General features: G+C 41.3%; 1 pseudogene; it reads right to left on the bottom strand.

Moving 5' to 3' along the window:
- Positions 1-9,729: 9,729 nt before the first annotated feature.
- LOC133254422 (uncharacterized) lies at positions 9,730-10,571 on the bottom strand (annotated as a pseudogene).
- Positions 10,572-12,319: the final 1,748 nt, after the last annotated feature.

Raw genomic sequence — 12,319 nt, 5'->3', positions numbered from 1 at the left:
TGTGTTTCCTGTTAATTTTCTGTTTAGTTGATCTATCCATAGGTGTAAGTGAGGTATTAAAGTCTCCCACTATTATTGTGTTATTGTTAATTTCCTATTTAATACTTGTTAGCACTTGTCTTACATATTGTGGCCCTCCTATGTTGGGTGCATATATATTTATAATTGTTATATCTTCTTCTTGGATTGATCGTTTGATCATTATATAGTGTCCTTTGTCTCTTTTCACAGGCTTTGTTTTAAAGTCTATTTTATCTGATATGAGTATTGCTACTTCTGCTTTCTTTTGGTCTCTATTTGCGTGGTATATCTTTTTCCAGCCCTTCACTTTCAGTCTGTATGTGTCCCTTGTTTTGAGGTGGGTCTCTTAAAGACAACATATATAGGGGTCTTGTTTTTGTATCCATTCAACCAGTTTTTTTCTTTTGGTTGGGGCATTAACCCCATTTAAGTTTAAGGTAATTATTGATAAATATGATCCCATTGCCATTTACTTTATTGTTTTGGGTTCGAGTTTATAAATGCTTTCTGTGTTTCCTGTCTTGAGAAGATCCTTTAGCATTTGTTGGAGAGCTGGTTTGGTGGTGCTGAGTTCTCTCAGCTTTTGCTTGTCTGTAAAGCTTTTGATTTCTCCTTCATATTTGAATGAGATCCTTGCTGGGTACAGTAATCTGGGCTGTAGGTTATTTTCTTTCATCGCTTTAAGTATGTCCTGCCATTGCCTCCTGGCTTGAAGAGTTTCTATTGAAAGATCAGCTGTTATCCTTATGGGAATCCCTTTGTATGTTATTTGTTATTTTTCCCTTGCTGCTTTTAATATTTGTTCTTTGTGTTTGATCTTTGTTAATTTGATTAATATGTGTCTTGGGGTGTTTCGCCTTCGGTTTATCCTGTTTGGGACTCTCTGGGTTTCTTGGACTTCGGTAAATATTTCCTTCCGCATTTTAGGGAAGTTTTCAACTATTATCTCCTCAAGTATTTTCTCATGGTCTTTCTTTTTGTCTTCTTCTTCTGGGACTCCTATGATTCGAATGTTGGGGCATTTAACATTGTCCCTGAGGTCTCTGAGATTGTCCTCATTTCTTTTAATTTGTGTCTCTTTTTTCCTCTCTGATTCACTTATTTCTACTATTCTATCTTCTACCTCACTAATCCTATATTCTGCCTCTGTTATTCTGCTATTTGTTCCCTCCAGAGTGTTTGTGATCTCACTTATTGCATTATTCATTATATATTGACTCTTTTTTATTTCTTCTGATTGATTGATTGAAGTAGTTCATTTGTGTCTGACTCTTTGCGACCCCATGGACTGTAGCAGGCTCCTTCGTCCATGGGATTTTCCAAGCAAGAATACTGGAGTGGATTGCCATTTCCGTCTCCAGTAGACCTTCCCAACCCAGGGATTGAACCCGGGTCTCCCGCATTGCAGGCAGATGCTTTACCCTCTGAGCCACCAGGGAAGTCTTGCATCTTCTCAATCCTTGTTTCCAGGCTATTTATCTGTGATTCCATTTTATTTTCAAGATTTTGGATCATTTTCACTATCATTATTTGGAATTGTTTATCAGGTAGATTCCCTATCTCTTCCTCTTTTGTTTGATTTGGTGGGCATTTATCCTGTTCCTTTACCTGCTGAGTATGCCTCTATTTCTTCATCTTGTTTATAGTGCTGTGTTTGGGGTGGCATTTCTGTATTCTGGCAGTTTGTGGAGTTCTCTTTATTGTGGAGTTTCCTCACTGTGGGTGGAGTTGGACGGGTGGCTTGTCAAGGTTTCCTGGTTAGGGAAGCTTGTGTAGGTGTTCTGGTGGGTGGAGCTGGATTTCTTCTCTCCAGAGTGCAATGAAGTGTCCAGTAATGAGTTATGAGATGTCAGAGGGTTTGGAGTGACTTTGGGCAGCCTGTATATTGAAGCTCAGGGCTGTGTTCCTATGTTGCTGGAGAATTTGCGTGGTATGTCTTGCTCTGGAACTTGTTGGCCCTTGGGTGGTGCTTGGTTTCAGTGTAGGTATGGAGGTGTTTGATGAGCTCCTGTCGATTAATGTTCCCTGGAGTCGGGAGTTCTCTGGTGTTCTCAGGATTTGGACTTAAGCCTCCTGCTTCTGGTTTGCAGTCTTATTTTTACAGTAGCCTCAAGACTTCCCCATCTATACAGCACTGTCGATAAAACATCTAGGTTAAAGATAAAAAGTTTTTCCACAGTGAGGGACACAGAGAGGTTCTCAGAGTTACATGGAGAAGAGAAGAGGGAGAAGGGAGATAGAGGTGACCAGGATGAGATGATGTGGAATCAAAAGAGGAGAGAGAAAGCTAGCCAGTAGCCCCTTCCTTATGTGTGCTCCACCGTCTGGACCACTCAGAGATGTTCACAGAGTTACACAGAGAAGAGAAGAGGGAGAAAAGAGACAGAGGTGGCCAGGAGGATAAAGGGGGGAATCAAAAGCAGCGACAGATCCAGCCAGTAATCAGTTCTCTAAGTATTCTCCACAGTCTGGAACACACAAAGAGATTCACAGATTTGGGTAGAGAAGAGAAAGGGGAGGGAGGAGATAGAGGCGACCTGGTGGAGAAAAAGGAGAGTCCAAAGGAGGAGAGAGCAGTCAAGCCAGTAATCTCGCTTCCAAGTAAAAATGGGTACTGAAGATTGGGTTCTTAAAGGTACAAAATTGATAACAAATACCAAAAAGAAAAGATTAAAAATCTAGAGTAGAGGTTGGATTTTCAAAAATACAATATAAAAGAAAAAAAAAAGTCACAAAAATTATAAAATATATATATATATGAAGTTTGCTTTAAAAAAATAGGGTCTCTCTTTTTTTTTTTGCAAAGTAATAGTAGGTTATAAAAATGAAAATTAAAGAAGTAATGGACTTAAAATTAAAAAAAATAAAATTAAAGAATGATAGTAAAAATAGTAAAAATATATCTAGGACTTTCTCTGATGTTGTTGTGGGCAGTGTGGGGTCAGTTAATTTTCAGGTAGTTCATTTATCTGGCTTATGTTTCTCAAGATCTATAGGCCTCTTCCTAAGTAGTCGGTACTAACTACAGGGTCTTAATCTATTGCATCTGTCACTTCCAATGCGGTTCCTCAGTTTGTTTTAGCTTCTTCTGTTTGCTGGTCTCTTCAGTGTCTAATTTCCACCCTGACACAAGGGGGCTGTGGTGGACACTCTTTTAGTCTCACTTGTTCAGTAGTGCTGTGGGGAGGGAGGGATGCTGCAAACAAATAACACTGGCGTGTGCTTGCAGTGTCTCGGCCACACAGAGTTTTCCCCCACTCACGGAGTGTGTGCGTTCCCTGTCTACACTGCTCAGGCTCTAGGTTGCTTTGCCTGGGAACTGTCTGAGGCCGGCCCTGGGTTGTATGCACTTCCCAGGTCTAAGCCGCTCAGGTTCAGGTACTTGGGTACTCCTCAAAAGTGCAGACTCGGTTGGGCCTGAGTTTTGTGCCCTTCTCAGGTCAGAGCAGCTCAGGTGACTGGGTATTTGGTGAGCACAGTCACTGTGACTTATGGCCTCCCCCTCCCCTGCCGCTCAGTTTTCTGGGTGTACAACAGGCACACCTTCTCAGGTGGATGTTGACCGTCCAGAATTTCAAGAAGTCTTGGTTAGCAACGAAGCCTCCTTGCAGTTTGGTAGATAATGCCTCTCTGGGGCTGCGATTGCCCCCTTCTGGCTCTGGTTGCCATTGTCTGCCTATCACTGGAGGGGGATGGGCCGGTCTGCAGCCGGCTTGCTCTGCTCACTCCTTTGTTCTGAGCGGGCCTGAGGGTGTCTTCAGTTCAGTTCAGTTCAGTCTCTGAGTCATGTCTGACTCTTTGCGACCCCATGAATTGCAGCACGCCAGGCTTCCCTGTCCATCAACAACTCCCAGAGTTCACTCAAACTCATGTCCATCGAGTCAGTGATGCCATCCAGCCATCTCTTCCTCTGTCGTCCCCTTCTCCTCCTGCCCCCAATCCCTCCCAGCATCAGAGTCTTTTCCAACGAATCAACTCTTCGCATGAGGTGGCCAAAGAACTGGAGTTTCAGCTTTAGCATCATTCCTTCCAAAGAAATCCCAGGGCTGATCTCCTTTAAATGGACTGGTTGGATCTCCTTGCAGTTCAAGGGACTGTCAAGAGTCTTCTCCAACACCACAGTTCAAAAGCATCAATTCTTTGGTGCTCAGCTTTCTTCACAGTCCAACTCTCACATCCATACATGACCACTGGAAAAACCATAGCCTTGACTAGATGGACCTTTGTTGGCAAAGTAATGTCTCTGCTTTTGAATATGCTATCTAGGTTGGTCATAACTTTCTTTCCAAGGAGTAAGTGTCTTTTAATTTCATGGCTGCAGTCACCATCTGCAGTGATTTTGGAGCCCCAAAAATAAAGTCTGACACTGTTTCCACTGTTTCCCCCTCTATTTCCCATGAAATGATGGGACCAGATGCCATGATCTTTGTTTTCTGAATGTTGAGCTTTAAGCCAACTTTTTCACTCTCCACTTTCACTTTCATCAAGAGGCTTTTTCGGAGAAGGCAATGGCACCCCACTCCAGTACTCTTGCCTGGAAAATCCCATGGACAGAGGAGCCTGGTAGGCTGCAGTCCATAGGGTCGCTGAGTTGGACATGACTGAGTGACTTCACTTTCACTTTTCACTTTCATGCATTGGATAAGGAAATGGCAACTCACTCCAGTGTTCTTGCCTGGAGAATCCCACGGATGGGGGAGCCTGGTGGGCTGCCGTCTATGGGGTCGCACAGAGTCGGACACGACTGATGCGACTTAGCAGCAGCAAGAGGCTTTTTAGTTCCTCTTCACTTTCTGCCATAAGGGTGGTGTCATCTGCATCTCTGAGGTTATTGATATTTCTCCCAGCAATCTTGATTCCAGCTTGTGCTTCTTCCAGCCCAAAGTTTCTCATGATGTACTCTGCATATAAGTTGAATAAGCAGGGTGACAGTATACAGCCTTAATTGACGTACTCCTTTTCCTATTTGGAACCAGTCTGTTGTTCCATGTCCAGTTCTAACTGTTGCTTCCTGACCTGCATATAGGTTTCTCAAGAGGCAGGTCAGGTGGTCTGGTATTCCCATCACTTTCAGAGTTTTCCACAGTTTATTGTGATCCACATATCAAAGGCTTTGGCATAGTCAATAAAGCAGAAATAGATGATTGTCTGGAACTCTTTTGCTTTTTCGATGATCCAGTGGCTGTTGGCAATTTGATCTCTGGTTCCTCTGCCTTTTCTAAAACCAGCTTGAACATCAGGAAGTTCATGGTTCACGAATTGCTGAAGCCTGGCTTGGAGAATTTTGAGCATTACTTTACTAGCGGGTGAGATGAATGCAATTGTGCCGTAGTTTGAGCATTCTTTGGCATTCTTTGGGATTGGAAAGAAAACTGACCTTTTCCAGTCCTGTGGCCACTGCTGAGTTTTCCAAATTTTCTGGCATATGGAGTGCAGCACTTTCACAGAATCATCTTTCAGGATTTGAAATGGCTCAACTGGAATTCTATCACCTCCACTAGCTTTGTTCGTAGTTATGCTTTCTAAGGCCCACTGGACTTCACATTCCAGGATGTTTGGCTCTAGGTGAGTGATCATACCATTGTGATTACCTTGGTGGTGAAGATCTTTTTTGTACAGTTCTTCTGTGTATTCTTGGTTAGGGCTTTTCGCGTGGTAGCTATCCCACAGTCTGGTTTGCTATCTCAAGTTAGTTCCCTCAGATAGCCCTGGGGCATTCAGGCCTGGTCCTTACTCTAAGCAATGCAGCTCGCGCCTCCCTGCCCAGCCCCCGCTTGCTAGTGGTGGATGCAGGCGTCTGAGGTGCTTCTCCGCTGGGGGAGTTACCGTTGGGTATGTAATCTGTGGATTTTAATTATTTATTTGTTTTCCCTCCCAGTTATGTTGCCCTCTGTGGTTCCAAGGCTCACCACAGACTCGGCAGTGACAGTGTTTCCTGGTATTTGGAAACTTCTTTTTTAAGACTCCCTTCCTGGTTTGGAGCTCCACCCCTACCTCTTTGTCTCTCTTTTTATCTTTTATATTTTTTCCTACCTCCTTTCAAAGACAGTGGGCTGCTTTTCTGGGTGTCTGATGACCTCCTCCGGCATTCAGAAGTTGTTTTGTGGAATTTACTCAGCGTTCAAATGTTCTTTTGATGAATTTGTGGGGGAGAAAGTGGTCTCCCTGTCCTATTCCTCCACCATCTAAGGACTGCACTTCCCCCCCTCCCCCCCTCCCCCTTGCCAGTATTTCACTTTTAATGAAATGATAATCTTTGAAGTCAAGTAACTTAGTCAGTATTATACACAATAGACATGCTTTGCAAATCCCCCAATGTATTTTCCCTCACTTCAGGCAGACTCTTTACTGTCTGAGCCACCTGGGAATCTTCTCATTCTTCATATATGTTATCAATGAGAATATTATACAACAAGAACACAAAATTCCTCTTTATAGATGTTGTATTTTAAGGACTGTAAGTAGAATCACAAATCAGTGACATCACAAACTGACAGTATTTCCTCAGTAGTAAACATCTCTATTTCCCATGAGTATGAAGAATCACACTTTTCATGTTCTAGTACTTAAGATTACTTTAGAAAACCAGAGTCCAAGCTTTGCTGTGGCCAGTGTAAGAAAGCATATTTTCCCAAAACAATATTGAGTCTTCCTTTAAACCACTCAGACCAGTGAATAACATTTACTGATTGGTTTAGGCCTGGATAATTTGGCCAGTGACTGGAAAAAAGATGGATTTTCCCTGATTGCCTGGGGCCTGGTTCATTCCTGGAACTGGGGATATTATCTTCCAATGTATAGCAAGAATGGATGTTGGAAGGACAATCACAGTGTAATACTGCCTACCTCCAAACTTATGTTTATGCTGCTTTTCTGAAATTGGATGGATTCTTCCCTTATTTCTGTTTATTGGAATACTCATCTTGGAGGATAAGGTCAAGCCTTACTTTCTTGCTACAAGATATCATACTTGACTATTGCATCCCCATTCTCACCCTTCTCTGTTAGATGCTTATTTTGAGCCACACAATGTAGGCTGGATTAAATGCTGCTACTTGAAGATGACCAGATATATTTTTTAATGAGTTAGGAGTATGAATAAATAACAAAGCATACCCTCATTTACCAGTCTGTGCTTGTTTCATGAAGATCTCTTTTGTCTTCCAAGCCAGATTGTACACTTTTACTGACAGGAATTTTGCCCTCTATTTTTCCTGTACCTCACAGAATTGGGCTCAGAGTATAAACAGCAGATTAGTATTATCTAATTCTTACTGATCCAAAACATAGCATTGTTTATTGTTGTTATGTTCTTGGTCATTAACATTTTAAAACCTACTTTTAGAGATTGTATTTAGTTTTATCTCAGAATGGTGTAAATTTTAGTAAAAAAAAAAAAAAAAAAAAAGAACCCCTAAAGTTTTAAAATTTCAATTTGATCTCACAGTAATCTTAGCTTCTTATGTCTCATTTTAAGTAAATAAATGATATAGTAGAAAGAAGACAATATACAGAAATTATTTTAACTGGAAAGAGATTCTCAGCCATGTGGGAACTGTTATCCAGACTCTCTTGGGTGCTTAATAATATTTGATCTTATTACTCTCTAGTTCATGTTTGCTTATTCATTGGAAAATTAAAATAAATACCCTAATTTTCATAATGATTTTATCATACATCAATCTTCTTTGTAGATCCTCTGAGAAAGGATGGTCAGTGAGGCATTCTATAAAGAAAGGTTAAAGGTTTTATGACTTTAATCTGCATAACAAATTCATAATTCCAAATGCTAATGGTTTTCTCAGGCTCCTTCTCATGGCTGTATTGTTTTATTTATTTTGCTTAATGCAGTTACTAAATAAATTATGAGTTACTATCAGCCTCCTCTAAAATATGGTTATTTGAATCATAGAAAAATGATAGATATGCTATGAAGTAGATAGTTCTTTAGAGTATGGATCCTGGAGCCACACAATCTGTTTTTGATTCTTAACTGAATGACCTTCAATACTAGTTGAATGACATTGGACAAGTTACATAATTTCTCTGTACCTCAATTTTCTCATTTGTAAAGTGGTGATTCTAATACTATTTATATTATAAGATTTATATTATTAAATTCGTTTCTGCATGTAGGTTGTATACAAAGTGCCATCATAGAATTACAGAATTACAGATGGTAAAATCTACTTTTTATTGAAAGGTGGTTGCTTTTAATACCACTTAAATTAGTTTAAGTAAGCTATCTAATTTATTATAAAAATACAAGGGCATCTTTTCAGAACCCAAAAGAGCAAATGCAGCTGTCAGTCACTTGATCTGGAAGCAGGATTGGGAAAGTAACAGAAATCAAGGCAGCATCTCTTTTTTTTTTTTTCCTTTCAGTCTCTTGGGATCTCTGCTAAGATCTCTGTCTGTCTGTCTACTTCGTGATTCTGTTTGCAGGTAGACTTCCTATGCTCCACTCTCTCATAACTAATGTAGTTACCCCCATCTTGGCATTGCACCCTGTATCAGATCAAATGCCCAACAGAGACTGACAAGAGTCCTTGAACCTATGTTTTTTAATTTAGTCTTTTCAAATTTATTTTTAAATTGCAGATAGTTATTTTACAATGTTGTGTTATTTCTGCTGTACAACAACATGAATCAGCTATCAGATCATATCAGATCAGATCAGTTACGCAGTCGTGTCCGACTCTTTGCGATCCCATGAATTGCAGCACGCCAGGACTCCCTGTCCATCACCAACTCCCAGAGTTCACTCAGACTCACGTCCATCGAGTCAGTGATGCCATCCAGGCATCTCATCCTCTGTCGTCCCCTTCTCCACCTGCCCCCAATCCCTCCCAGCATCAGAGTCTTTTCCAATGAGTCAACTCTGCGCATGAGGTGGCCAAAGTACTGGAGTTTCAGCTTTAGCATCATTCCTTCCAAAGAAATCCCAGGACTGATCTCCTTTAGGATGGACTGGTTGGATCTCCTTGCAGTCCAAGGGACTCTCAAGAGTCTTCTCCAACACCACACTTCAAAAGCATCAATTCTTCAGTGCTCAGCCTTCTTCACAGTCCAACTCTCACATCCATACATGACCACAGGAAAAACCATAGCCTTGACTAGACGGACCTTTGTTGGCAAAGTAATGGCTCTGCTTTTGAATATGCTATCTACGTTGGTCATAACTTTCTGTCCCAGGAGTAAGCGTCTTTTAATTTCATGGCTGGAGTCACCATCTGCAGTGATTTTGGAGCCCAGAAAAATAAAGTCTGACACTGTTTCCACTGTTTCCCCATCTATTTCCCATGAAGTGATGGGACCAGATGCCATGATCTTCGTTTTCTGAATGTTGAGCCTTAAGCCAACTTTTTCACTCTCCAGTTTCACTTTCATCAAGAGGCTTTCTAGTTCTTCTTCACTTTCTGCCATAAGGGTGGTGTCATCTGCATATCCGAGGTTATTGATATTTCTCCTAGCAATCTTGATTCCAGCTTGTGTTTCTTCCAGGCCAGCATTTCTCATGATGTACTCTGCATATAAGTTAAATAAACAGGGTGACAATATACAGCCTTGACGAACTCCTTTTCCTATTTGGAACCAGTCTATTGTTCCATGTCCAGTTCTAACTGTTGCTTCCTGACCTGCATACAAATTTCTCAAGAGGCAGATCAGGTGGTCTGGTATTCCCATTTCTTTCAGGATGTTCCACAGTTTATTGTGATCCACACAGTCAAAGGCTTTGGCATAGTCAATAAAGCAGAAATAGATGTTTTTCTGGAACTCTCTTGCTTTTTCCATGATCCAGCAGATGTTGGCAATTTGATCTCTCGTTCCTCTGCCTTTTCTAAAACCAACTTGAACATCAGGAAGTTTACGGTTTCACATATTGCTGAAGCCTGGCTTGGAGAATTTTGAGCATTACTTTACTAGCGTGTGAGATGAGTGCAATTGTGCAGTAGTTTGAGCATTCTTTGGCATTGCCTTTCTTTGGGATTGGAATGAAAACTGACCTTTTCCAGTCCTGTGGCCACTGCTGAGTTTTCCAAATTTGCTGGCATATTGAGTGCAGCACTTTCACAGCCTCATCCTTCAGGATTTGAAATAGCTCAACTGGAATTCCATCACCTCCACTAGCTTTGTTCATAGTGATGCTTTCTAAGGCCCACTTGACTTCACATTCCAGGATGTCTGGCTCTAGGTCAGTGATCACACCATCGTGATTATCTGGGTCATGAAGATCTTTTTTGTACAGTTCTTCTGTGTATTCTTGCCACCTCTTCTTAATATCTTCTGCTTCTGTTAGGTCCATACCATTTCTGTCCTTTATCGAGCCCATCTTTGCATGAAATGTTCCTTTGGTATCTCTGATTTTCTTGAAGAGATCCCTAGTCTTTCCCATTCTGTTTTTTTTTTTTTCCTCTATTTCTTTGCATTGATCACTGAAGAAGGCTTTCTTATCTCTTCTTGCTATTCTTTGGAACTCTGCATTCAGATGCTTATATCTTTCCTTTTCTCCTTTGCTTTTCACTTCTCTTCTTTTCACAGCTATTTGTAAGGCCTCCCCAGACAACCATTTTGCTTTCTTGCATTTCTTTTCCATTGGGATGGTCTTGATCCCTGTCTCCTGTACAATGTCACAAACCTCATTCCATAGTTCATCAGGCACTGTATCTATCAGATCTAGGCCCTTAAATCTATTTCTCACTTCCACTGTATAATCATAAGGGATTTGCTTTAGGTCATACCTGAATGGCCTAGTGGTTTTCCCTACTTTCTTCAATTTCAGTCTGAATTTGGCAATAAGAGGCTCATGGTCTGAGCCACAGTCAGCTCCTGGTCTTGTTTTTGCTGACTGTATAGAGCTTCTCCATCTTTGGCTGCAAAGAATATAATCAATCTGATTTTGGTGTTGACCATCTGGTTATGTCCATGTATAGAGTCTTCTCTTGTGTTGTTGGAAGAGGGTGTTTGTTATGACCGGTGCATTTTCTTGGCAAAACTCTATTAGTCGTTGCCCTGCTTCATTCCATATTCCAGGGCCAAATTTGCCTGTTACTGCAGGTGTTTCTTGACTTCCCACTTTTGCATTCCAGTTCCCTATAATGAAAAGGACATCTTTGTTGGGTGTTAATTCTAAAAGGTCTTGTAGGTATTCATAGAACCATTCAACTTCAGCTTCTTCAGCATTACTGGTTGGGGCATAAACTTGGATTACTGTGATATTGAATGGTTTGTCTTGGAAATGAACAGAGACCATTCTGTTGTTTTTGAGATTGCATCCAAGTACTGCATTTCGGACTCTTTTGTTGACAATGATGGCTACTTCATTTCTTCTGAGGGATTCCTGTCCACAGTAGTAGACATAATGGTCATCTGAGTTAAATTCACCCATTCCAGTCCATTTCAGTTCGCTAATTCCTAGAATGTTGACATTCACTCTTGCCATCCACTGTTTGACCACTTCCAATTTGCCTTGATTCATGGACCTGACATTCCAGGTTCCTGTGCAATATTGCTCTTTACAGCATTGGACCTTGCTTCTATCACCAGTCACACCCACAGCTGGCTATTCTTTTTGCTTTGGCTCCATCCCTTCATTCTTTCTGGAGTTATTTCTCCACTGATCTCCAGTAGCAGTTTCTCTTTCAATATCCTATAATTTTGCCTTTTCATACTGTTCATGGGGTTCTCAAGGCAAGAATACTGAAGTGGTTTGCCATTCCCTTCTCCAGTGGACCACATTCTGTCAGATCTCTGCACCATGACCCACCTGTCTTGAATCAGCTATAGGTATACATATATCTCTCCCTCTGAGCCTCCCACCCATCCCCTCCTCCCTCTCTTCCCTCCAGGTCATCACAGAGCACCAGGTTGAGCTCCCTGTGCTAAACAGCAGCTTCCCACTAGCTATCTATTGTACGCATGGTAGTATATGTCAGTGCTACTTCTCAATTTGCCCCACCCTGGCTTTCCCTCCCCGTGTCCACAAGTCTGTTGAGCCTATGTTTGCAAGAAATGCTACTTGGTTCAGCTCAAATTAGGTGACTATCCTCATTTAGTCAGCTAGGCCAGGGGGGAGATGGCACCTTGCCCACTCAGTAAGGGGTGTGGGACCCAACATTTCTTAAAACAGGAATTCACTGATGGGGAAATTGACTAGCAAGTGCCTGATGGATCTGTTTTGGAGATGGGCTTGAAAACTTAGCAAAAGCATTGTAAAGTCAAAGTAGAGAACATAAATCTACTAATCAATTTAGTTTGAATGACATACTTTTCCACTGATCACATTTTATAATGACAA

This window comes from Bos javanicus, chromosome 9 (genome assembly GCF_032452875.1).
Source record: "Bos javanicus breed banteng chromosome 9, ARS-OSU_banteng_1.0, whole genome shotgun sequence".
Taxonomy (NCBI): Eukaryota; Metazoa; Chordata; class Mammalia; order Artiodactyla; family Bovidae; genus Bos; species Bos javanicus.
The sequence above is the reverse complement of the archived record's forward strand: the minus strand, read 5'-3'. Positions and strand labels throughout refer to the sequence as shown.